This window comes from Danio rerio, chromosome 2 (genome assembly GCF_052040795.2).
Source record: "Danio rerio strain M-AB ecotype USA chromosome 2, GRCz13ab, whole genome shotgun sequence".
Lineage (NCBI taxonomy): Eukaryota > Metazoa > Chordata > Actinopteri > Cypriniformes > Danionidae > Danio > Danio rerio.
Window position 1 is genome coordinate 5,341,584 of NC_141022.1, and position 23,743 is coordinate 5,365,326.

Here is a 23,743-nt window from a genome sequence, read left to right on the forward strand (position 1 = left end):
GACTTTGCTGACTATTACAGTTTGTGGGCAAGAATCTAGGGGGAGTATTTAGATCCGATAATTGCTTTGCGGACAAAACCTTTTGCTTTCAAGATGTTTTATAAAGCCTAGTTCACACTACAGGATTTTAAGCCTGATTTGAGCCTGATTTGGAAGTTAACGAGCTCGCCGACGGATCGGGCTGTGATCGGAAAGAAATCTGCGGGTGCACGGCGCTCTTTTTTGGTAATACAGCCTATAAATATGTAGTAAAGATACTAGAACACGCAAAGGTCTTGGCTTTCGTTTTCACTTTTAAACAGGAGCTATTTCACAGCACAGAATATGCTGTTTTGAAAGATATCTGAAGTAAATTGATGTTTTTGCCATCAGAAAGTTTTGTTTATGTTAGCAGGAAGTTGCCAGGCAAAAAAAATGCACACATATTTAAAGTCACAGCGAAAAGTATCAGACATGCATGCAGTCATTTTGACCAATATGGTAATTTAAGGCAGAAATGCTCAGTTCTTTACTGTTTTGTAATTAAAAATAAATAAATAACAATGTCAGAAAGAAATACACTGATAGTTAGAAAGTGGCAGGGTGTTATAGATATGTTAGTTTTATTTCAAAGAGTTATAAAATTACAAAAATTAAAAACTCTCTGTGTATCTATCCACTCGAACCTTGCAGATGAGTGATTAATCCGCTGATGCATCAGCTGATTTGACGATGTTTTTAAATGCTTCCTCGAATGCTTGAAACGCTGTCAGTGATGTAATCAGCACACAAGCAGCCAATAGTGTTCAGCTATTTCTGACCACTCCCTCAAAATTTCATTGGCTGTGGTTTGGTAGCTTGAATGAGCTGTTGGAAAATGAGTTGTTGTCAGATCATGTAGTGTGTGACCCCCCTCTTCGTGGATCATTCACGTAGTGTTGCGTAGTGTGAACGCCACAGCGATTAAAAGACACAAAGTCAAGTCATGTAGTGTGAACGGCACAGCGATCTGCTGATGTTTAAAATCCTGTAGTGTGAACTAGGCTTAAGTCCAGGGGTCACCAATCTCGGTCCTGGAGGGCCGGTGTCCCTGCAGGGTTTAGCTCCAACTTGCCTCAACACACCTGCCTGGATGTTTCAAGTATACCAAGTAAGACCTTGATTAGCTTGTTCAGGTGTGTTTGATTAGGGTTGGAGCTAAAATCTGCTGGACACTGGCCCTCCAAGAACAAGTTTGGTGACCCCTGCTTAAGTCAGACAGTTTTCGGTGTCATAAAGGGAGAGTTCACCCAAACCCAAAACTTAAAATTGTGAGTTTACTCACCCTTTTCTTGATACAAATTGCTCGATGTTTCTTTCTTTTGAGGAAGATAACTCATGGTATTAGTTTTCAGGACATTTGCATGATTGGGGGTGGCCTACTGACCATAGTAGACTTTTGCATGGGGAGAGCTATTCATTCCACTTCTAGTAAACTAGTTGGCAAGCTACATTTTGAAGCGGACAATTTGTAGAAAATCGTATACACAACAAAGTACTGACTTTTTAAACAAGATTATGGAGAGAGGTTACAATGAACTCCTCAACCTGGGACAGAGTATATTCAAACATTCAAGTGTCTTCGGGTGGAGGAATGGCATCCTGGAGCCTCGATGAGAAATTCTGCAATGTGCTACTGCTATGGTCGGTCAAGCAAATGTGTTTACTTTGCGTCTATTTAATGTTATTGCAAAGCGAATTTATTCTGATATTGATGTCTAGAACTCCTCCCCCAAACTCCCCGCTGTCCTGTAACTTGCAGTGTCATTGGCTGTAGGTCTTTGCCAATGTTTTTTTCAGTCAGAACTCATTTCACACAGAATGATGACAGGTCCATGTCAAATATATCACAGATTCTCTCTGATTGCCTCTTTGATCATTCACACTGTATGAATTTCGCTCACATGAACGAGCACTGGTTTGCTTGTGATTTCGGGCATTCGTCAGCAAACCTTTCAGTGAGTGGAAATCTGTGTGAGATCAACAGAAGGATCGGGGCAGCAGCGATGCGGCCAGTTTGTGGTGAATAAAAGGTGTCCTAAAGACAAAGACCTTCATTTAGCAGCCAATCTATGTTCATGTTATCACCTATGCTGATGAGCTTTGGGCCACGACCGAAAAGACAAGACCAAGGATACAAGCGACAGAAGTTAGCTTCAATCACAGGATGGACCCTTTTGGTGAGTTCACACTGCACAATTTAAACCGTGATTTCTACTCACTGACAGGTTTTCTGAAATTGCTGACGAATGCCCGAAATCACAAGCAAATCAGTGCTTGTTCACGTGAGCGACATTCATACAGTGTGAATAATCAAAGAGGCAATCAGAGAGAATCTGTGATATATTTGACATGGACCTGTCATCATTCTGTGTGAAATGAGTTCTGACTGAAAAACACATTGGCGATGACCTACAGCCAATGAGACTGCAAGATACAGGACAGCGGGGAGTTTGGGGAAAGAGTTCTAGACATCAATATTGAAATAAATTCGCTTTACAATAACATTAAATAGACGCAAAGTAAACACATTTGCTTGACCGACCATAGCAGTAGCACATTGCAAAATTACTAAGAGGCTCCAGGATGCCTACTTGAAAAGGTGTTCCAGGCTCGTCCCACTGGAAGAAAGCCCTGGGAAAGACCCAGGACATGCTGAAGGTTTCTCAGCTTGCCTTGGGATCTCTTCTGAGGACCTGCTGGACGTTTTTGAGGAGTAGGTTGATGTGGAGTGTTGATGAATGAAGTTAGTCTGCAGTTAAGAGATTTGAAAATGAAAATTAAGAGACGTCTTTAAATAAAAAAAAAATGGTTAAAATCAGAAAATAAAACCTTTTATGTACTGTTTAGTATTTTAATTTTGTTTTTGTAATCACATGATGAGTGATGTTCGATGCTTCATTTTTGCCTATTGACTTTATTCTTCAGGTATGTGCAGGTGCAGCCATTTGAGTCTTTTTGGCTCAAGACTTCTGGTCTTATTCAATTACTTACTTTTAACTTAAATGGTTTGTTGCATTGGTTTCCTCAAACGGGTTGCCTTAACCCATTGGGTTTTACAGTACTCAGTTGGTTTGAGTTCTCTTCATTTTTAAGGTTTTACTGTGCTCAAATTGCTTTGTTTACAGTTCACAGTACTCATTAGGATTAGTTTTTGATTTTAAATGGTTTGTTACAATCGGTTTCTTGAAACGGTTTGAGTTACCTTAGCTTTTTGGGTTTTATAATGTATATATTCAAGCAAAGACTTGTATGTAGAGCAGGTAGTTTGACCGTTTTCTGCCGTTTCTTGCTCAGTATCTTACTACCGTTTCTTACACAGTTATTTCTCCCCTATGCGACTGAATAAAAAGTTTTAAAATAAAATCGCAAAATGAGTGCACTTCCATATTGCAGAATAAGGCGTGTAATACCCACATGATTGCTTCAAACATTAAAGGTTTAAACACCTTTGTGGGTTAGTAAAGTGTATTACGAGAGATTAGAGGCATCGATTACACACATTTCTACAGTTTCAAAGCACTGCACCGGTCCCAAGCACCAGTAATATAACTCTCTACACATACACCTAGGGAAGGTTAACAACATTTTATTAGAAACAGTCTTGTTATATTTATACACTAAATACACTTGCCCCCAAAAGCGTGGACTTTGATTATACATTGGATCACTTTGAACTACATTGAATTGGCTGTAAACATCTGTGATCAACTGGAATTTGAGAACTTAAGTTGTTGTTTTTGTATGAAAGTGCCTTATTAAGGTATTTGATGGACCTTAATAAAAAAAATGTATTAAAAATAACAGACTCAAGATCTTTTTTTAATTTATTTATAGCAGAACCCTTTTGCCAGCCCTCTCACTAGCTCAGTCATCATCTTTTATTAAGAACTCCATCACCCAGGATTCCCCTGGATCCACACCTGCACCCAATTCTTTAATTAGCACACCTGTCAGAGATCACCTCATCCCCCATACTATTAAATCAGTCACCTTTCACAACAACAGCCTCTGTCTTGTCTTACATGCCCTGACTGATATGATTACCCACCTGCTTTACTTTACTTACTGTACTACTACTGTACAAATTTAAGAGTCACTGAGCTTGCAGTTTGAAAAAAAAATTACTTAAAAAAAAAATATATATATGCATTGTTGTTTAGTCAAATATATTTAACAGAATAATTATATTTTAAGATAACGATAGTTTCAATAGTCAAGAAGATTGCATATTAAATAAAATCAATCAATGAATGGAGTCAAAAATTGGGAATTGCAACTCAAGGTATAAAGTCAAATAAGCAGAGTATTAATTTTTCATTGTATTTTCTCAGTTTTTTTTTTAATTTGAGAAATTTTGCAGTATAATTCTATTTTACATTTCTACCGAAGCTTGCACTTGACAAGCCATGCTTGACTTACAATTAGATAATAAAGGATTTAACCTTTATTGTCTATGCACTACAAAAGATTAAGGATTTTAAACAATTTAAATAGATTCAAGTAATTAAATTCATTAGAGTTAAAATTAAAATTGATTAAATAATTAGATTAGATCCAGTAATCCAATCTTGGTTTTGATCTGGATCAAACCTTTAGTTTGGGGTTTTCAGATATATTTATTCATAAGGTTTTAATTGTATTTGTTCTACCATCAGGCTATAGTGATTAGGTAGGCTTCAACGTATTCAGCCTTTCAGTATAGTCCTACAGCAAAGTAGGAAGAGTTTGGCCTCATAAAATAATCCCCCAAATAGCTGTCAAAATTGACCAAAAACAATACATTTTATTCTGTCACTAATTGATATATATATTCATCACAATGAAAATTTTTAAGTTTTTAGAATATTTAAAAAGGCAAAGAATGGCAATGACTGATTTTTGAAATCCTTTTCAACAATTGCAAAAAGAGACTGAAACTGCAGAAGCACAGCTTCGTCTGGCAGAGGAACAACTGACTCTGACCAAACTGCAGCAAACCAAAGCCAGACTTGAGATCTGACTCCTAAAGGCTACGCTCAGACAAGCTGCTCTCTCCACATCAGATGAGGAAGACTGAAATTATTGTGGAGGTTTTGACATTAAGGCTTTTTAATTCAATACATCTACTTTTGAAACTTAATAACCTCAATGTACAGTGTTTGTGTTGTAGGTCTCAGATGAGCGGATTGCTGTACAAGGATGGACTGGGGTTTTTCTTGTTTTTAGTTTTTTTTTTCAAATGTGTGTGTTTTCATTTTAAATAAAAATAAAGTTGTATTGACCCCATACTGGCTATTCTACTTGTTGCTCTTTACGTAGCATAGTTGTGATTGTGATTTCCTATCCTGATTGAGCACTGGTAATCCAGATTTAGTGATCCTGAAAAGTTCCTATCCGAATCAGATTGATCCAATGCGATGCTGCTTTGAAAAACTGGCTCAAAGTAAGCTGGATTACGAGATCACGGATTGCTAAAACAGGATTACCAAATCCGGATCAATTTTATCCGAATTAAACCTTTTGAAAAACCAGGCCCAGGGTTCCTTATCAATTCTAAAGTATCGAGGCTCTCCAGGACAAGATTTGCCCAATGCCTGATTTAAACATTATTTCCTGGTTTCACAGACAAGGCTGTAGCCTAATCCCAGGCTAAATTGCATGTCTGACTAGAAACTTTCACTGACTGATCTTATAATATCTCAATATTACATTATCTTAAAGTTCTAAACATTATTCCATTCTTTGTCTATCTATGGCAGGGGTGTCCAAACTTGGTCCTGGAGGGCTGGTGTCCTGAAGATTTTAGCTCCAACCTGCCCCAACACACCTGCAAGGATGTTTCTAGAGAGCCTTGTAATAGCTTAATTAGCTGACCCGGGTGTGTCTGATTGGGGTTGGAACTAAACTTTGCTGGACACCGGCCCTCCAGGACAGAGTTTAGGCACCTTCAGTCTATTGCATGTCAGAAAACACAGAGAAGGCTGTTTGCCAGATGTTTAAAAAACAGTTTTTCTCTCACAGCCATCATTGTTGTTTTGAGAGAGCAGCAGATGTTGAAGTGTGCAAAACAAGTATACTATTTCTCAGCATTTTCTAACTATTTTTTTCCCTTAAAATGAAGAGCGAAAAAAGTGTATCTAAGCCTTAAATGCTGTCTGCAATGCCAGGCCTATATTATATGCCAAAGCACGCCAACTACTTACCAAGGCACAGCCTTGTTGAGTCAATAGGATGATTGTATATGGTGAATACACTGCAAAAAATGCTTGTCTTGCTTAGATTTTTTGACTTATTTCTAGTGCAAATATCTAAAATATCTTATATCAAGAAGAATTTTCTAGACAAGCAAAACATATCGTTTTGTTTTGAGAAATAATGTGCCAAGATTAAACGAGTTTTTCCTTAAAACAAGCAAAATAGTCTGCCAATGGGGTAAGCAAAATAATCTTGTTTTTTCTTTTGACGTAAGATTATTTTGCTTACTGCATTGGCAGACTATTTTGCTTGTTTTAAGGAAAAACTCACTTAATCTTGGCATATTATTTCTCAAAACAAGACAATATGTTTTGCTTGTCTAGAAAATTCTTCTTGATTTAGGAGTATTTAGATATTTGGACTAGAAACAAGACAAAAAATCTAAGTAAGAAAAGCATTTTTTGCAGTGTATGAGGGTGCATGGTGCAGATGGGTCAGAGGGCCAAAGTGGAGTTAAGGGTGATGTCTCATCCCAAGATGTTGCAGGGAACTAACAGACCTTGACTGAATCTGCAAAACCGGATGGAACTGAGGGTGTGATGGAAGCCAGCAGAGACTGGGTCAGGGATCTAGCTAGAATAAAAAAGTTGGGAGAAGTAGCCTGGAAGGCAACTGTTTGGGTTTCAAGGTCGACCAAATCAGCAGAGATGCAGGTGACTGGGGGCTGGATAGAAATTGTGAAGAAAGTTGATTTAGAGATCAAGGGTCAGCAAACTTGGTCCTGGAAGGTCAGTGTCCTGCAAACTTTACTATAGCTATAACTTGCCTTAACATACCTGTCTGGAAGTTTCAAGTATACCTAGCAAGACCTTGAATAGCTTGTTTAGATTGTGGTTGATTAAGGTAGGAGCTAAAATCTGCTGGACACTGGCTCTCTAGATCTGAATATGGTGACCTCTGTCCTAAACCTTCAAAGAATGCTACAGAGGCCAGCTGCAGTCCCGTCTCAGTGATGGGAGTGTGTGTACAGAGCTCTATTCAATACACTGAAACTTCACAAGCACTATATCTGTAAAGGTTGGTGTTTCTGACTCACGCACCTGATCAGGAAATCTGTTTGGCTTAGGCTCCAGAGCGATGTCAGCATAGTGGTTATTCCCTCTTGTACTGACATCACAGCAGGCTCATCCGCAGTAGGCACAGCCAATTGCTTTGTAAAGTGTGTTGGCTGTGACTGGCCTGGCTGCAAGTCAAGAGAGTGGGGGTGGTGATGCCGTCCTCGACCATGCAGATCAACAGCCATTCCAGAAACATGTCAAAATCCCTCCTTGGACTGTCCACTAGAAGATCTGCCTTGGTGGATTTGCTAGGTATAGTGTAGAAAAAAAGAATTGTGAGTGTCCAGGAAAACAAGCTGTGTACACTAAACTGATAAATTCCCAAATATGGCCTCTTGCTGATCTCCTGACAGAGGGTTAATCAATGGCAAGAAAGAAGAAATGTTTCAACAGAGGGATAACGGTCAATCAATTCAACACAAACATAAATGGTAACAGACACTGACCTGAGGAAGACATGGTGAACTGTAATCAGAGAAAAAACAGAATGTGTAGGTACTAATTAAAAAGCAACTAGACTTAGGTCGTACTCACACTATGTACAGTTGCCTTGAACCGGGCCAAAGCACGCTTGTCCACCTTCACATCTCCCCCGATGGCCCGCACTCACATTACATTCGGGCCTGGGCACGCTTACGTCATCGACGCTGCGCTGTTCAGTAAGTGCTCTCGCTCAGAGCAGTGGACATTTCTTTAGCTATATCGTTAAAGTCGTTTGGTATGCAGTGATACGCAGTCAAATTTTTCACCGAACAGATCCACCACTTTTGACGCCCATAAACAGTCAAAGTCCTTGTGCTGCAAGAATTAGGAGGTTTGCTGAAGGTGTGCATCTGTGGTGCAGTGAGGGGTTTGCGTCTTTAATAAACTACGACAGTCTGCGTTCACTGAACAGTAAGAATGATTAAATAATCCATATTAAAACGGTCCCTTAAAAGTCACGTCTCACTTTCAGTTCCAGGCTCAGGCACGTTTTGCACTCACACACAAGCGTACCGCGCCAAAGCCGCAAGTAAACCACAATCAGTGAACCGTGCCTGAGCCCGATTCAGCACACTCACACTTCTCAAACGATCCAGGAAATGGGTCTGGGCACTGATTGAATAGCATAGTGTGAGTACGCCCTAAGTAGTGAACTAGAAAAGCAAGCAGGAAAACTAAAATTATTCTTACTCCCAGGGCCATTTATTTCAAAGTTGATTTCCAGCCGCACCATGTTGGTGTTTCGTAACATCTATAGTTTTTATGAGGTAAGTCGTTAGCCCAACACTTAACCCCCAACCTGGAGGACCAGGACATACACTACAGACAATTTAGCCTACCCAATTCACCTGTGTGGGGGAAAACGGAGCACCTGAAGGAAACCCACGCCAAAACGAGAAGAACATGCAAACTCCACACAGAAATGCCAATTGACCCAGCCGAGGCTCGAACTGTCAACCTTCTTGCTGTGAGGCAACAGCAATACCTACTGTGCCACTGCATCGCCCCACATGCCAACTTTGTCTTTGAAATTCCAGGACACCTGGTGGGGTTAGGGTACTGTACCAAATTTGAGAACCTAAGGGGGTAAGAGTTGTTGGAATTATGTGAGTTTTCCAGGAGTGTTGGCAGATATGTCAGTATGTGATGATTCGAGAGCCAAGCATAATTTGTGCCGGAACAAGCCGGATCCTGATCCAGCACCTCTGAAATCTGATCCAGCACCTCATTTTATTGATCCCCCTCCTCACAGCTGAAATCTGCAGCAAGGTGGCTCTCCAGGAACAGGGTTGGCCACCCCTGCCCTAAACTGTTCCGGGACCTCGCAATTTACAAATTAAGCACTGGTAAGGAGTGTTAAGCTGCGGTCACACTGGGCTTTTCCTCCCATAGACTTACAGTCATACGCACACGAATGCGTCAGACCGTAAACGCAGGGTCATACGTCAAGTTTCGCAGGTTGCTGCGGTGCAAAGTTCAAACTTGGTGAACTCTGACCTGTGAAAACGCATCACTTGACTGCGTGAGACCAACCGAGGATCAAAACATGACCTCTTTGGACACAAATGTAAAACATGGAGCAATTGCTCGCTTTTTAAAATCTTGTTTATTCCTGCACCTTTTCGCAGCCCCGCACGACAGAATTTCGCATTATCACACTCTAGTGTGACTGCAGCTTGAGTTTGAGTTTCACACCATGCCAGCTTCTAGAGCTATTGTCGATGGTGATAGAAAAAGTGTATCCAGATGTAGATTTTATTACATTTTTACAATAATTTTTTTGCTACAAACTCAAAATTGTGTTTAATTTAACTTAAAATTGCTTTAATTATAGAACTGAATAAAATTTATTCCACACAGAATTAAACCCAACACAATCTAATAGTTAAAGTGCTTTTACAAATAGGGCATGTTGGAAAATTTTCTCCCAATATTAATATCTTGAGTTCTACAATGGATGAAAACAATCTTCTCCCACAAGTTAAAGATTTATAGAGATTTCTTTTTCCAACATTATATTGTACGAGTCAGGAGTGACAATGTGTTGTTCACAGTTATCCTACAAACCCATGATCCTGCTGGATCTTGGAAGAAAAAGACAAGCCAGTCTTGGCATTCGACTGAACATCAGCTCCGATAAATGCATAATGACTTCATCTTTTTGCATTATCGCTCTTATGCTCCACATAACTGAATTCAATGTATATCAACTGTGTCTATTCTCTTTTTTATTTTATGTGAATTGAAATACTTTTATTTTTTTTGCATCTAATTGGCCAGAATTCCAGGCACGAAGCTCAAGCCATAAATGTTTAACAGGTGGTTTCCCTCATATGATGTAAAAGGCATCTGTCGGATGACATCTCCTAGACCGACCGGAATGATCACAGGCCCACTAGAGCCACCGCATGAATTTTCATGGGAATATGCAGCCCGAGTATCGTGTGCTAGTGTGTGGAATACGAATAAGAATGTGCTGAAGCTCGCAGCTGTGGGCAGGTGTGGGAGAGATAGGAAAGGATATGGTTAGCTTGTCTTGGGCTTGTCAGGCATGCTTAGAGTATCTTTACTGTATGGCTGCAGCATGTTAAGCACAGTTTCTGTCAGCTAACCTTATTCTGCTATAACCTTCATGAGCTGGAGGGAATGCCACAAGTCAAACAGGGATGTACGCGCACCATGCAAAACTATGCAAACGAGCGCAGCTTCATGGAGCCAGATCAGTCTCAAAAATAATACATTTACAAAATATAATTCATATACATCCACAACGCAATTTATATTTACAAAATACAATTCATAAGTTCAAAACACAATTCGTTAAATACTCGAATTCAGTTGGTGAATTCAAAACATGATTCAAAAATACATAATGTGACAGAAGGTAGGACAAAAGTAGCAGGTTAACATAATTTACTGGATTAAAACCCTGCTGAAAAATCCAGCTTAAACCAGCCTAGGCTGCTTGGCTGGTTTTAGCTGGTTGACCAGGCTGGTTTTAGAGGGGTTTTGGCCATTTCCAGGCTGGTTTCCAGCCATTTCCAGCCAGTTCTTAGCTGGAAAATGACCAGCTAAAACCAGCTTGACCAGCCTGGTTTAAGCTGGACATAGCTGATTTTGGCTGGGCTCCCAGCCAGGCTGGTCAAGCTGGTTTTAGCTGGTCATCTCAGCCTGACCAGCTAAGACCAGGCAAGAAATGGCTGGAAACCAGCCTGGAAATGGCCAAAATCACTCAAAAAACCAGCCTGGTCAACCAGCTATGTCTAGCTTAAACCAGCCTAGGCTCCAATTCATACAAAACACGAATTACACAAATCTAATTCATTTGGTAAAAGTATTTATAATTTTTACTTGTGAATTCACAAATTGTTTGTTGTATTATTATTATATTTTTTTTGTTTGGGGGGGGGGTTCGGTAAATGTGAATAAGTCCAGTGCATTTATCAATTTTATTTCTGGTCCCACTTTATATTAAGTGCCCCTTAACTAATATGTACTTACATAGAAACTAATAGTTTGTTACAATGTACTTGTTGTGTAAGAACATGTATTTACTGTGTACTTATGTTTGATTAAATACAGGTATGTAATTACTTCTGTAATTAACTTTTGTAATTACATTTGTAAATACACTGTTGACCATCCCTCACACCTTAACCCACCCTTAAACCTACCCATGCCACCAAACCTGTCCATAACCCAACCTCTATCCCAACTCAAAAGCACCACGTGTTCTCAAATACATTATAAACACAGTAAGAACATTGTATTTATTTTTTGATGTAAGTACATAGTAGTTAAGGACACTTAATATAAAGTGGGACCTTATTTCTTAAATGTATTATTTTTGATACCAATCTGGCTCCATACAGCTTAACTACAAGATGATACTTAGAAATAAAACATGAACACAACCACTTATCTAGATAACCTGAATAAAACAACATAATGAAGAGGAGAAACTGCTTTTGACAAAGAGAAATAGGACACTTTCTAAATGATCTCATTGGTTTAGGGAGATGTTTTGACTGATTTCCCAGCTCTGTGTGTACCTCAGATCCCAGGGGTGCAGATCTAGACATGTAGCACTCTCCTTTAAATATAATAGGGCTCTGTATTGGACTGGGTCATCAGGCCACCGCACCATCATTCATCAAACCGCAGCTTATGTAAATGCAACAGTGCAGCAAGGAACAGCGTGGTATCTGTATTCTTGGAGCCAGATATTCAGGCTGAAAACGTCTGGCGCTTTACGAAAGCATTGACAAATTATCTACCCATTGTCAGCCTCGTGATAAACTGAGGGTAAACTCTGATAGTGTTTTGAGGTATAAATCATAATCCATTAGCCTCCGGGCTCACAGAGCTAATCATTGCGCCTGACACTTAGCGAATCAATACGCAAAGTTATGTTTTCAAAATGCAATTTCGCAATCAATCGCCATTGGATGTTGATAGGAGTTGTTACGCCGCATGCAAAAGCAATCATCCAGGGAGCAAGGCATGATTACCCCCTCTGCTTCTTTTTCTATATTATTCACCTGGATTTGGTTGTAGCATTCAAAGAGAAATGTCAAACAATTTCAGCTTAAATCAAGCCACTGCAGAGCTATAAAATCGTTGAAATTAAAAGCGTATTACATTTTTTTTTCTATTTCGTAAATGGCTAATGGGATTGCCACATCAGTCCCACCTACATCTTCCAAATGACAAGGCGTTACAATACAGTGCTGATTATTTCATTTGAGAAATATGAGTTTCAATACATGGGCGCCTTATGTGGGTTTAGGGATATTTCAAGGGTCCTGATCATAATACTTTTAAAAGACGTCCAAGAGTTTTGCTTGAGGGAGTTAAACGGAATTGAAGTATCTTAACTATGCTGACTGGATATGGACAGTTTGTTATCATTTTTAGGGTTTCTTTAAAGATCCAGTTTTGATTATTTGCCCCTCACATTGCATGGGAGCCAAAATGAAAGAGCAGGCAGCGGTGTTGGACATTTATGGCCCGTTTTCACTGACTGGTACAGTACGGTACGGGTCATACCTGTCAACCCTCCTGTTTTTTCCCGACATTCTCCCGTATTTTACTTTTCTATCCCGCTTTCATCCCGTAAAGGTGTTTTCCCGTATTTTCAGTCTTTCTCTGGACAGCCGAGCCTCCCTATACACAACCTATACCGCCGAACCACCAGGGGTCGCCCCTTGCTCTAAAACGTGAGTCTTCTGTGCTTTCGCTTTGTTTAGGAATGAAAACACTAAATAAATATTAAAAACAGCGCAATTCCATTTCCTTTTGATTACAGGTGCCGTCCCCCCTCCTATACAATCCCTTAAACAGTTATATTTGGGTGCAGGACTGTCAGCTGACGTGCTCCTTAGTGATAAACAGACGCTGTTTCCCAAACTGAATCTGTACACGCGATTTGAAGCGGAGGAAGTCTGGCTTTTGGGTGCTAGTTTAAACAGATTTATACACATAATTAATAATAATAATATATAAAGATATATAAAGATGTCGATCTTGGCGGGGTTTTTTTTCCCAAACACAACTAATTTCGTCTTAAACGAGCATAAAAACGTAGGAAAGCAGTCAAATGCTTTCATTATAACGTTAGACGTGTGCATTTTTAAAGTGACACCTCTTATTTAATGTAATAAAAAAAAATTAATAAATGAGAGATTCATTTGTTGCTCTTTAATCAGAATGTTATACAGTGGAGAAACGGCTAATGAGATTTATAGCTTGATTCTATTTCATTATAATAGCTATTCAATTCAATTCAATTAAATTCAGCTTTATTTGTATAGCGCTTTTACAATGTAGATTGTGTCAAAGCAGCTTCACATAAATGGTCATAGTAACTGGAACAGTGTGGTTCAGGTTTTAGTGTTTAAGTTCAGTTCAGTTCAGTTTAGCTCAGTTCAGTGTGATTTAATCATTACTGAGAGTTCAAACACTGAAGAGCCAATTCATCGATGTGTAGCTCTACCAATCCTGAACCATGCGAGGCAGTGGCGACAGCGGAGAGGGAAAAAAAACTTCACCTGATGGGAGTGAAGAAAAAAAACCTTGAGGGAACCAGACTCAGTTGGGCACGACCATTTTAATTTCTCCGCTGGCCAAAAGTCTTGTGCAGAGCTTCATTCGCCGTGGTGGAGGCTGGAAGATGGCCTCAGCGAAGACCCGCTTATTAACTTTAATAAGCTGAACTGTTTGCTAATGTATTTGCTGCTAATGTATATATTTATTTTTCTTTTGTTAATAGTCATTTTAAAACATATTACTGACCAGTTAAATGTTTATTTACAATCAAACAGCTCCAAATAAACATATTTAGTAATTTGGAATTTTTTTAAGGGGGTGGGCAATCCCTTATTATGGTGGGCATATCCCTTTTTTTCACATCCCAATGTTGACAACCACGGGTCGGTACGGGTCACCTTTACCAGGGTTGCGTTTCTACATCCAAGTTTTAATCAACGTCATTCTCCCTCGAATAAATGCCTACGGTAAAGCCGTATGGGTCATTCACATATCATAAAAAGCACTTCACACAAAGCCGATGTTTTATACACATAAACAGTTGTTTATTACTAGCTTTTCTATGAACATGATTTGATTTTAACTGCAGATCAATAACAGTGTGAAATAGCCTACTGTAACGTCTGCAATTACATAAAATAAATAAATAAATGAACATATATGAACACATAAAAACCCTTACAGTCTCCGATATGTTACCAAATACAGAAAAACTACACACAATATACATTTAGTCCTTATTTAGGTTCATAAACAACACGCAACATATAGCCCACAGTCAGTGCAAACTTCTCATCTGTGTCTGTAATCTTCACCAGCACATGTAAACTCTGTTAGAGAGTCATTCTGAGTTCTTAATAGTCCAAAAGCCGATGGTAAACACGGCAGTTTGTTCATGATTCAGGTTGCTAAAACAACTTGCTCCTCTGTTTTGTCAGGCTTCTTTGTTCGCGCTTCACTCTCTCATTTGTCCTTTTCTGTCTGAATGGATTAGATGACGGAGACACTTCAATAATCACACACACACCCACACACACATTATTATCATGAGCTCAAGAAGTTCGTTATTTCAAATATAGACGTGATCGCAAGCTCTCAGAAGAAAGCGAACCGCTCGCACTTTTAGACGGCCTCGTAAAACAACAACAGGACACGTCAGATTTTGTTCTTCTTGGCTGTGTCTACATCAAGACAACGACAAGGTTTGTTTGAGCTTGGGTTGTCCATTGCTTGTTATTATATGCATATAGTTTTATGCTGTAATCTCTCGGCTGTGTATAAAAACATGGCGGTCTCTTTGTTTTCATTCTGGCTAGCTCCAGATGAGCGTTCAGCTGTGGGTGTAGCTCCACCTTGCGGTACCCATTCTCGTGTTTGGTACCATTTCGAAAGGGTGCAGAAAAAGTGGTACGGTACGGTTCGGTATGCCTTTTGACAGTGGAAATGACCATAAAAGCGTACCGAACTGTACCGTACCACTCAGTGGTAACAGGGCATTAAGGCTCTATTTTAACGATCTAAGCGCAAAGGTTAAAGCGCATGGTGCGAAAGCATTAAGAGCATGTCTAAATCCACTTCTGCTATCTTAAGGACAAAAAAAAATGCTCTATGCCCCGGCGCATAGTCTAATGCTGTGTTCACACCAGAAGCGGAACGCGCAGATAAATTGCGCTATTCACACGTAAATAGACGCGTGAACATTTTGAGTTCACTTACTTCATTCGTGTTTCAAATCCGCTCCAGTCGCGCTTCAAATTCACTTCACAATAGATTCGCGTGATGGGATTCTGTCTGCCCGGTGAGGACATGGAACACCAACAACAGGCGCTATGTCACAATCTCGCCCCCTCAAGAGCAAGCTCCTGATTGGTTAACAGGGTGCGAATGTCCGCTGAAGTTCAGATTTTCCAACTCGAACTCATTCGTGCGTTTCGTGCCGCAGGATGTCTATTCGCGTCTTTGCATTGACTTAACATCTAAAGCACTCAGGCTTGACGCTTCTTCTGCATCTGGTGTGAACACAGCATTACAGGGTTGTTATTCTCTGGGTCTGTTTTAATCATAACCTGCATTAAACCAATCAATGTCTCATCTTACATTTCCTTTAAGCAGTTGATTCGCACCATGGTGCATTTGCCGTTTACATGGTGGACTTTGTAAGTGGAAAAAATGTATGCATCACTAGCGAGAAAACAGGTGAACCGACCATCTGCAGCGCAAGGATAAAGAACGAGCCTCCTCCATTCAGCCTCTTTACGTTCTCTTTACTTTACTTTTACACATTACTCTTTTACTTTCAGTAAAGGAGCTCTGCAACTAACAACACCTATAACCTACACCTTCGTTTACCTTTAAAATATTATAATTATTATTGTTAATATAAATAATATTAACAATAATTTAGGATAATCATACCTTCTAAGAACTTTCTGAGCCTAGAGCTGTACATCCCGTATATACAGATTAAGGAAAGTTTAAAGCAAAGGGACATCCGTTGACTATGTTAATTATAATTCAGCAATTTATTTAAAAAAAAACACAAATTAATTAAAAAGTAACTCACATTATTTTTTTAGAACAGTAACTCAAATATTATCACTTCATTTTTTTAAGTAATGCATTACTTGTTACTTAGAAAAGTAATATTATTTCGTAACTCATGTTACTTGTAATGTTTTACCCACAATACTGACCGTAGTAAACAGTGTAATGGCAGTTTTGGTTACATTTCTGAGTGCATTAATAAGTATGTCTTTGGAGACATTCATAATCCAGTTATTTTCTACCTGCACAACCATTCTTAAGAGGATAAGTTCTTTATTAAAAGATAGAATGTTTAATTTTTCTTTATATACAATATCCATTCATTTTCATTCGGCTTAGTCCCTTATTTATCAGGGGTCGCCACAGCGGAATGAACCACCAATTTATTCAGCATATATTTTATGCAGCGGATGCCCTTCTAGCCACAACCCACTACTGGGAAACTGGCTCACATTCACACACCCATAAACTACGGCCAATTTAGTTCATCCAATTCACTTATAACACATGTCTTTGGACTGTGGGGGAAATCGGAGCACCCGGGGGAAACCTATGCAAACTCTACACAGAAAAGCCAACTGGCCCAGTCGGGACTCAAACCGTTGACCTTCTTGCTGTGAGTCAACAGTGCTATCCACTGAGCCATCATGCTGCCCCATGTAAATATTCAAATATTAATAAATTGACTCTATTTTTTTTAGATATAATGCTTAACACAAAACTGACAGCTTCAGAGCTTAATGAAGTCATCAAAAGAAAAACAGTGTGGACTCAGCAATGACTGCCATCATATTCGCTGCAAACATTTCCAAACACACTTCGCCAACAGAAGAGCGAAAATCTATCGATCAGCAAAACATCAACATGAGCTTCAGCCCTCAGCGGCAGAAACCGAGCGAGAGACACTCATCAAAGCCACTGAGTGATAATAATTCAGCCTGGCACTGAGGCCGGCCTTCCTAACAGAGATGGAGTGCGCAAGGACAGATGGATGGCTTTTTTGCAGACACAACCGAGGCTGTTAATCACAAGACAAGGGGTCCCTATGGAGCGGCAGACATTAAAGAACTCCTCCTCGAGTTCAGTCAGTCAAACAGATAGCAGCTGATAACTAAACTGGGAAATCCAGATTGTCAACCTGTCAGAGTGCCAGAACGTCTGCTTTAAGTAGTTTGCTGTGAGTTCGGCTCAAATGTTAAATTAGCCAGAATAGAGAGAGAGCAGTCTTGTTAACATTACGCTGTAAAGAGTCTTCACAGTCTCAGAAATAAAGGTACAAAAGCTGTCACTGGGGCAGAACCTTTACAAAAGCAACACATTTATACCTAAAGGATCCATATTGGTACAGTAATTCACAAAAGAAATGACTTTCTTTAGTAAGGCTAAACATAAAGCAAGGCTATGTACTGTACATTAACTTCATTCATCAGTGGCAGAGGTGGACTGTCGCTAGAAGCCTACGATATTAACCTAATATAATAAAAGCAAAAAGCTTAGTCAAACCCAAACTTTTGAAAGCATTGTTGCTTTAGCAGTTGAGTTAGCTGTTCTGTTTTGTGTCAGTGGAACTTTTCTTTTAAACAGATCATGAAGATTTCAGCATCATTCACTAAATGTTTTATTCATGAATAGCTGCAGTTCTTAAAGAGTCCATATTATGGGTTTTTGAAAATGCCCTTCCATGTAGTGTGTAACACAGCTCTAAGTGAAGTGAAGTGAAGTATCCAGCTAAGGCTTAAATCTGTAAGTGTACAGTGTTTAAAACTATTGATTCAGCTATTAAAGAGTCGACTCATAGTGCTTCAAACGAGTCGCCTTGATAACGAGTCATTAGGTGTTTCGCCATGACGTACTAACGAAACCAAGTTATTCACGTGCACGCGCAAACCTGGGAGATTTGAAACCTGCGGCCCCGCCCTCTAACACAGAAACCCACCCACACACACACAAACACACACACACAAACATGCCGGTTGATTGAAGTCACACTGCAGATGGATATTATTGAGTTTCTACCTAAAGATGAAACCTCAGCATTATAACCAAGCAGTTGGAAACTTCTGGAAACTACATACTACAAAGAATACTTCATCAGCAGGAAGGATCAGTAAAGATTAACTTGTCAGGATGGATTTTTCTTCCTCCATTTCTCAAGTGTAAGTACGTGCGATTAAAGTTGTTGCCTAGTTTACTCTAGCTTGCAAATGTATTTAGTTGTGATTTGTTACTTGTAACCGCGTGTACTGTATCAGGTTAACTGGCTATATTCTCATATCGCATGCAAAGCCACGTTAAAAACGCGACGCGTGCTGCTTTGTTTACGGAGCTCCGTGGAGGAGGGTAGTGTGTGTGTGCGTGTGCGCGCGCTGTCGTCCGGAGGTGTGTGTTTGTGTGTGTGTGCACGCGCAAGGACGAGGGCAATATGTGTGTGTGTGTGTATGTGTGTGTGTGTGTGTGCACGCGCAAGGACGAGGGCAATGTGTGTGTGTGTGTGTGTGTGTGTGTGTGTGTGTGTGTGTGTGTGTGTGTGTGTGTGTGTGTGTGAAAAGAGCAGAGTGAGACAAGCTAGGGGATCTCCTCAACTGTTTTTGGAGTTTTTGCTCAATAAAATAGTCAGTCGTCTGTATTTTCAAGTCCATCGTCTGTATTTACATTGACCCACTGGCAGCTAAAATCCACGCCTACACTATCGAGCGTGTATGAACTGTGATTACTTTTATATTGCTGATTAGCTGTTGGGCATTTCATTCTCTGACTGGAGGCAGTCGACCAATCGCAACAGACTGTCATCGGTCCAATCAGCGCAGATTAGCTTTGCGCTAAGGAGGGGTTTGGGAACAAATTAATCACTGGCCATGAAAAAGTGTTTTTTGACCTTGCATGCATATTAGACTGTTGTTGGAGACCCTTACAACCAAGACATGACCCTATTTGATGTATAATATGGGCTCTTTTATATCAACAAAACCAACCAAATTAAATGTGTCAAGTTTTGAATAAAAAAAAGGCTTGTAAAACGTGCTAGATGCAGTGTGGTTTGGTGCATTTTACTATGCCCTTACTATTACTTTTTGGATGGATGGATGGATGGATGGACTTATAGAGAGACAGATAGACATATAGAAAGACAGACAGATGGACGGACGGACCGACCGACCAATAGATGAACAGATGTACATATAGAGAGAGAGATAGTTGATGGATAGATGGATGGATGAATAGATAGACGGACAGACAGATGAACATATGGATGGATTGTATAGATAGATAGATAGATCTAATGAGCCATCCATCCAATCCATACAACAGCCGAAATTCACAAACAGGATCCCGATGACCTGTTTGTTATGTTGCTATTGAGAATATGTAGCTAATATTGTAAATCCTACATCGGGACTGGCAGGCCACTGAATTGCTGTATGCCTGGGCAAAGGTGCTGACAACACAGCCCCGATTATTCAATGTGTTGCCCCAACACATCAAGACAGCCACCCTGTAAATACAAAATGAGATCCATATCATCTCCCTAAGAGGCCATTTTCTCCCCTCCGCAGAGCTTGTGATTGTTTTATGCTCTCCACCACTGAGGTAAGCGGAAATTTAATTGACCGTCACAAAGGGCTAAGGACCTGGGGGAGAAGGGGCAAGGAATTATACCTGAAATTTCACGTTTCCCCACATAAGCTTCAAGAGTTTTAATGGCTTTCGCTCAGAGTGCATGTAGTGTGTCTTTGGGAGCCTGTGTGACTGTATGAAGTCGTTAAAATCTCTTCTTTTCTTTTTAAATACATTTTGTCATTCATCACAAGATATTTGGAGCAGAAAGACAAGCTCATATTATATTAAGCAGGTCCTACATTTTGGCCAACTCCCCCAAATAAAGTCTAAACAAAAGGTTAACTGTAAAATCGAATTAGTTTACCTCACTTAAAATAATGATGAAAAAGAAACATGCAAACTGACTGTTTTGTTGGGCACAAAGTTTAGCATACAACATTCAAATCTCCAAAAAATATTTTCTGACTAAGGGCCTACTCACACTTTGCCATCCGTACCGTGCCCAGGCCCGTTTCCCGGATCGTTTGAGAAATGTGAGTGCGCTGAATCGGGCTCAGGCACGGTTCACTTGGCCGGGCCGGGCCCGGTTGGAAGAGGTGTGCTTGAGCCCGGTTCACTTGGGCTTTGGCACGGTACACTGGTGTGTGAGTGCAAAACGCGCCAAAGCCCGAAACTAAAAGCGAGACGTGACTTTAAAGGGACTGTTTCATATGGATTTATTAATCATTCTTACTGTTCAGTGAAGGCAAACTGCCGTAGTTTATTAAAGACGAAAATTTCTCACAGCACGACAGCTGCGCGGCTTCAGCAGACCTCCTCATTCCTGAAGCACGAGCGCATTATGATTGTTTAAAAGTGGCGGATCTGTTCGGTGAAATATCTGACTGCGCGTCACTGCATCCCTAAGGACTGTTTGGCGAAATATTTGACTGCGTGTCACTGCATCCCTAAGGACTGTTTGGCGAAATATTTGACTGCATGTCACTGCATAATAAACGACTGAAACAATATAACTAGAGAAATCTCCACTGTGCTGCTGAGTGAGAGAGCGCTTCTCACTGAACAGCGCAGCAGCGATGACGTAAGCGTGCCGAGACCCATTTGTGGTGTGAGTGCGGGCCGTCGGGGGAGACGGGAGGGGGGACAAGCGTGCTTTGGACCGGTTCGAGGCAACTGTACCTAGTGTGAGTAAGACCTAAGAACCTGTACCTTTCGCAGTGAAGATATACACATTTGCTTTGTGTTTTGCTGGGGGAAATCTGCCTTTTTTGATCAGTCTTTCATATTGTCTTCATATTTACTCTGGTATTCGAGCAAATGATGGTCATAAACATTTGGAAGATCAATCTTATATTCCACAGGATCGTTTCCATATGCTAAATATTCATTACTAATCTACTTCTTTTTTTTAAATAAAGGTTTGTAATTTAGTAGTTTGACCAAAATAATCACCGTAGGCTAATTACAATGTCTGACAACTCCATTTAAAAGGTAAAATAAAAAAAATAAAAAAATAAGTTGATTGAAAATGTACATGTCAACTAATTATCATCGTCAAGTTTGTCGGTTATATCGTTATCATTTCAAGTTGATGTCACGATAGCGGAAAAAGCACACATTCATGGTGATTTAAGTAACTTAACATCAGGCAGGATCAGATTTAAATCAGACTGTGCCAATACCGCAATGCAAGATACATTAAAAAAAATTCTGGTTAGAACCTACATTTAAGAATCATTTTTACAACCTCACAGGTTAATATATTTATCAAGGAAAAGCCACCAAAGTCACCACTTTTTCACGGATTTGTGTTTTAAATTTACGAATTAGATTTGTGTATTTTTGAGTCGTGTTTTGAAGTCACGAATTGGATTTGTGTATGTTTGAGTCGTGTTTTGAAGTCACGAATTGGATTTGTGTATGTTTGAGTCGTGTTTTGAAGTCACGAATTGGATTTGTGTATGTTTGAGTCGTGTTTTGAAGTTACGGATTGGATTTGTGTATTTTTGAGTCGTGTTTTGAAGTTACGGATTGGATTTGTGTATTTTTGAGTCGTGTTTTGAAGTTACGGATTGGATTTGTGTATTTTTGAGTCGTGTTTTGAAGTTACGGATTGGATTTGTGTATTTTTGAGTCGTGTTTTGAAGTTACAGATTAGATTTGTGTATTTTTGAGTCGTGTTTTGAAGTTACGGATTGCATTTGTGTATTTTTGAGTCGTATTTTGAAGTTACGGATTGGATTTGTGTAATTTTGAGTCGTGTTTTGAAGTTACGGATTGGGTTTGTGTATTTTTTAATCGTGTTTTGAAGTTACGAATTGAATATGTGTATTTTTGAGTCATGTTTTGAAGTTACGGATTGGGTTTTTGTATTTTTGAGTCGTGTTTTGAAGTTACGAATTGGATTTGTGTATTTTTTTAATCGTGTTTTGAAGTTACGAATTGGATTTGGGTATTTTTGAGTCGGGTTTTGAAGTTACGGATTGGATTTGTATATTTTTTTAATCGTGTTTTGAAGTTACGAATTGGATTTGGGTATTTTTGAGTCGGGTTTTGAAGTTACGGATTGGATTTGTATATTTTTTTAATCGTGTTTTGAAGTTACGATTTGGATTTGTGTATTTTTGAATTTACAAATTGGATTTGTGTTTTGAATTTATGAATTAGATTTGTGTATTTATGAATTGTGTTTTTAATTAGCGAATTGGATTTGTGTATTTATGAATCGTGTTTTTAATTCACATATTGGATTTGTTTATTTTTGCATCGTGTTTTGATCTTGCAAATTGTATTACATAAATGTATAATTTTTTTAGACTGATCTGGCTCCATATTTCGGTGGGGTCCAGAATGTTTAAAAGCCACAGGGTTTTCAAGAGAGGGGAACGGTGACAAAGGTGGGACTGAAATATTTATAGATGACCTTCCTCTATCCCATTCACACCGGCATCTACGTTAGAGAGTGGCATATTCCTGCGAGGAGTGATGACATTCACAGTCTTCTAGGAGAACTGCTCTTCCTATGCAAACTGACTGGTCTCCTCCTCACCCAGAACTTCACCTTCAATAACCACCATTCGTCTATGACATCCTTTCGTGGTCCTGCTCCCTAGCGGCTTAAGAGTTGTTCATACACTGCAGGAAACTCCACTGGAATTTAAAGGGCATTTATATTTATATCAGTTTTTAAGTAAAGGTTTCTATGTAAATGAGATTGGCATTTTGGGGACCTGAAAATATAAGTGTGCATTTAAAGTGGAAGATTTGGAAAACCGTACAAATAAAGTCTCAATTTCTTGAAAACGTATGTCCAGTCTATATACAATTATTGATGATCTAAAATATAATACAGTGTTTTTTCACATTTATTTACACCTGCTATTGTAAACAGGCCTCTACTCTATTTTATTAAAGATTCAAATCATTTTTTCATTGAAATTAGCACTCCTAAGATAAGGTTGTCAGTGTTGGTGATGTTACGTCTACATGGACAATGAAAAAGATGCATATAAAAATACAGTTTACATGATTTACATTAAGTTTTGTCACAATAAATCAATGTCAGTGGCATTACATTCTGAATAAATTGTGCACTTTTTTATTGTTGATTACTGCCTAGATAATTATTTAATTAATTAATTAAACAATTTAACGGGAATAGAATAAATAATATGAATAATACTCTGTATAATTGCAGTTTTTACATTACTGTGACGGGTTTAGGGTTGGAGTAGGGGTAGATGTTAATATAATACAATAGTAACACTTTATTTTGATGGTTCATGTGAGTATTGGCA

The 23,743-nt window shown here is 39.3% G+C and overlaps 1 long non-coding RNA gene across 1 annotated transcript; it reads right to left on the bottom strand.

Moving 5' to 3' along the window:
* Window positions 1-5,237: 5,237 nt before the first annotated feature.
* LOC147836991 (uncharacterized) lies at window positions 5,238-8,994 on the bottom strand. Its single transcript, XR_015478156.1, has 3 exons — window positions 6,439-8,994; window positions 5,814-6,317; window positions 5,238-5,723 (listed from the first exon to the last, which is right to left on the bottom strand). It is a non-coding gene; the product is annotated as an uncharacterized LOC147836991 (long non-coding RNA).
* Window positions 8,995-23,743: the final 14,749 nt, after the last annotated feature.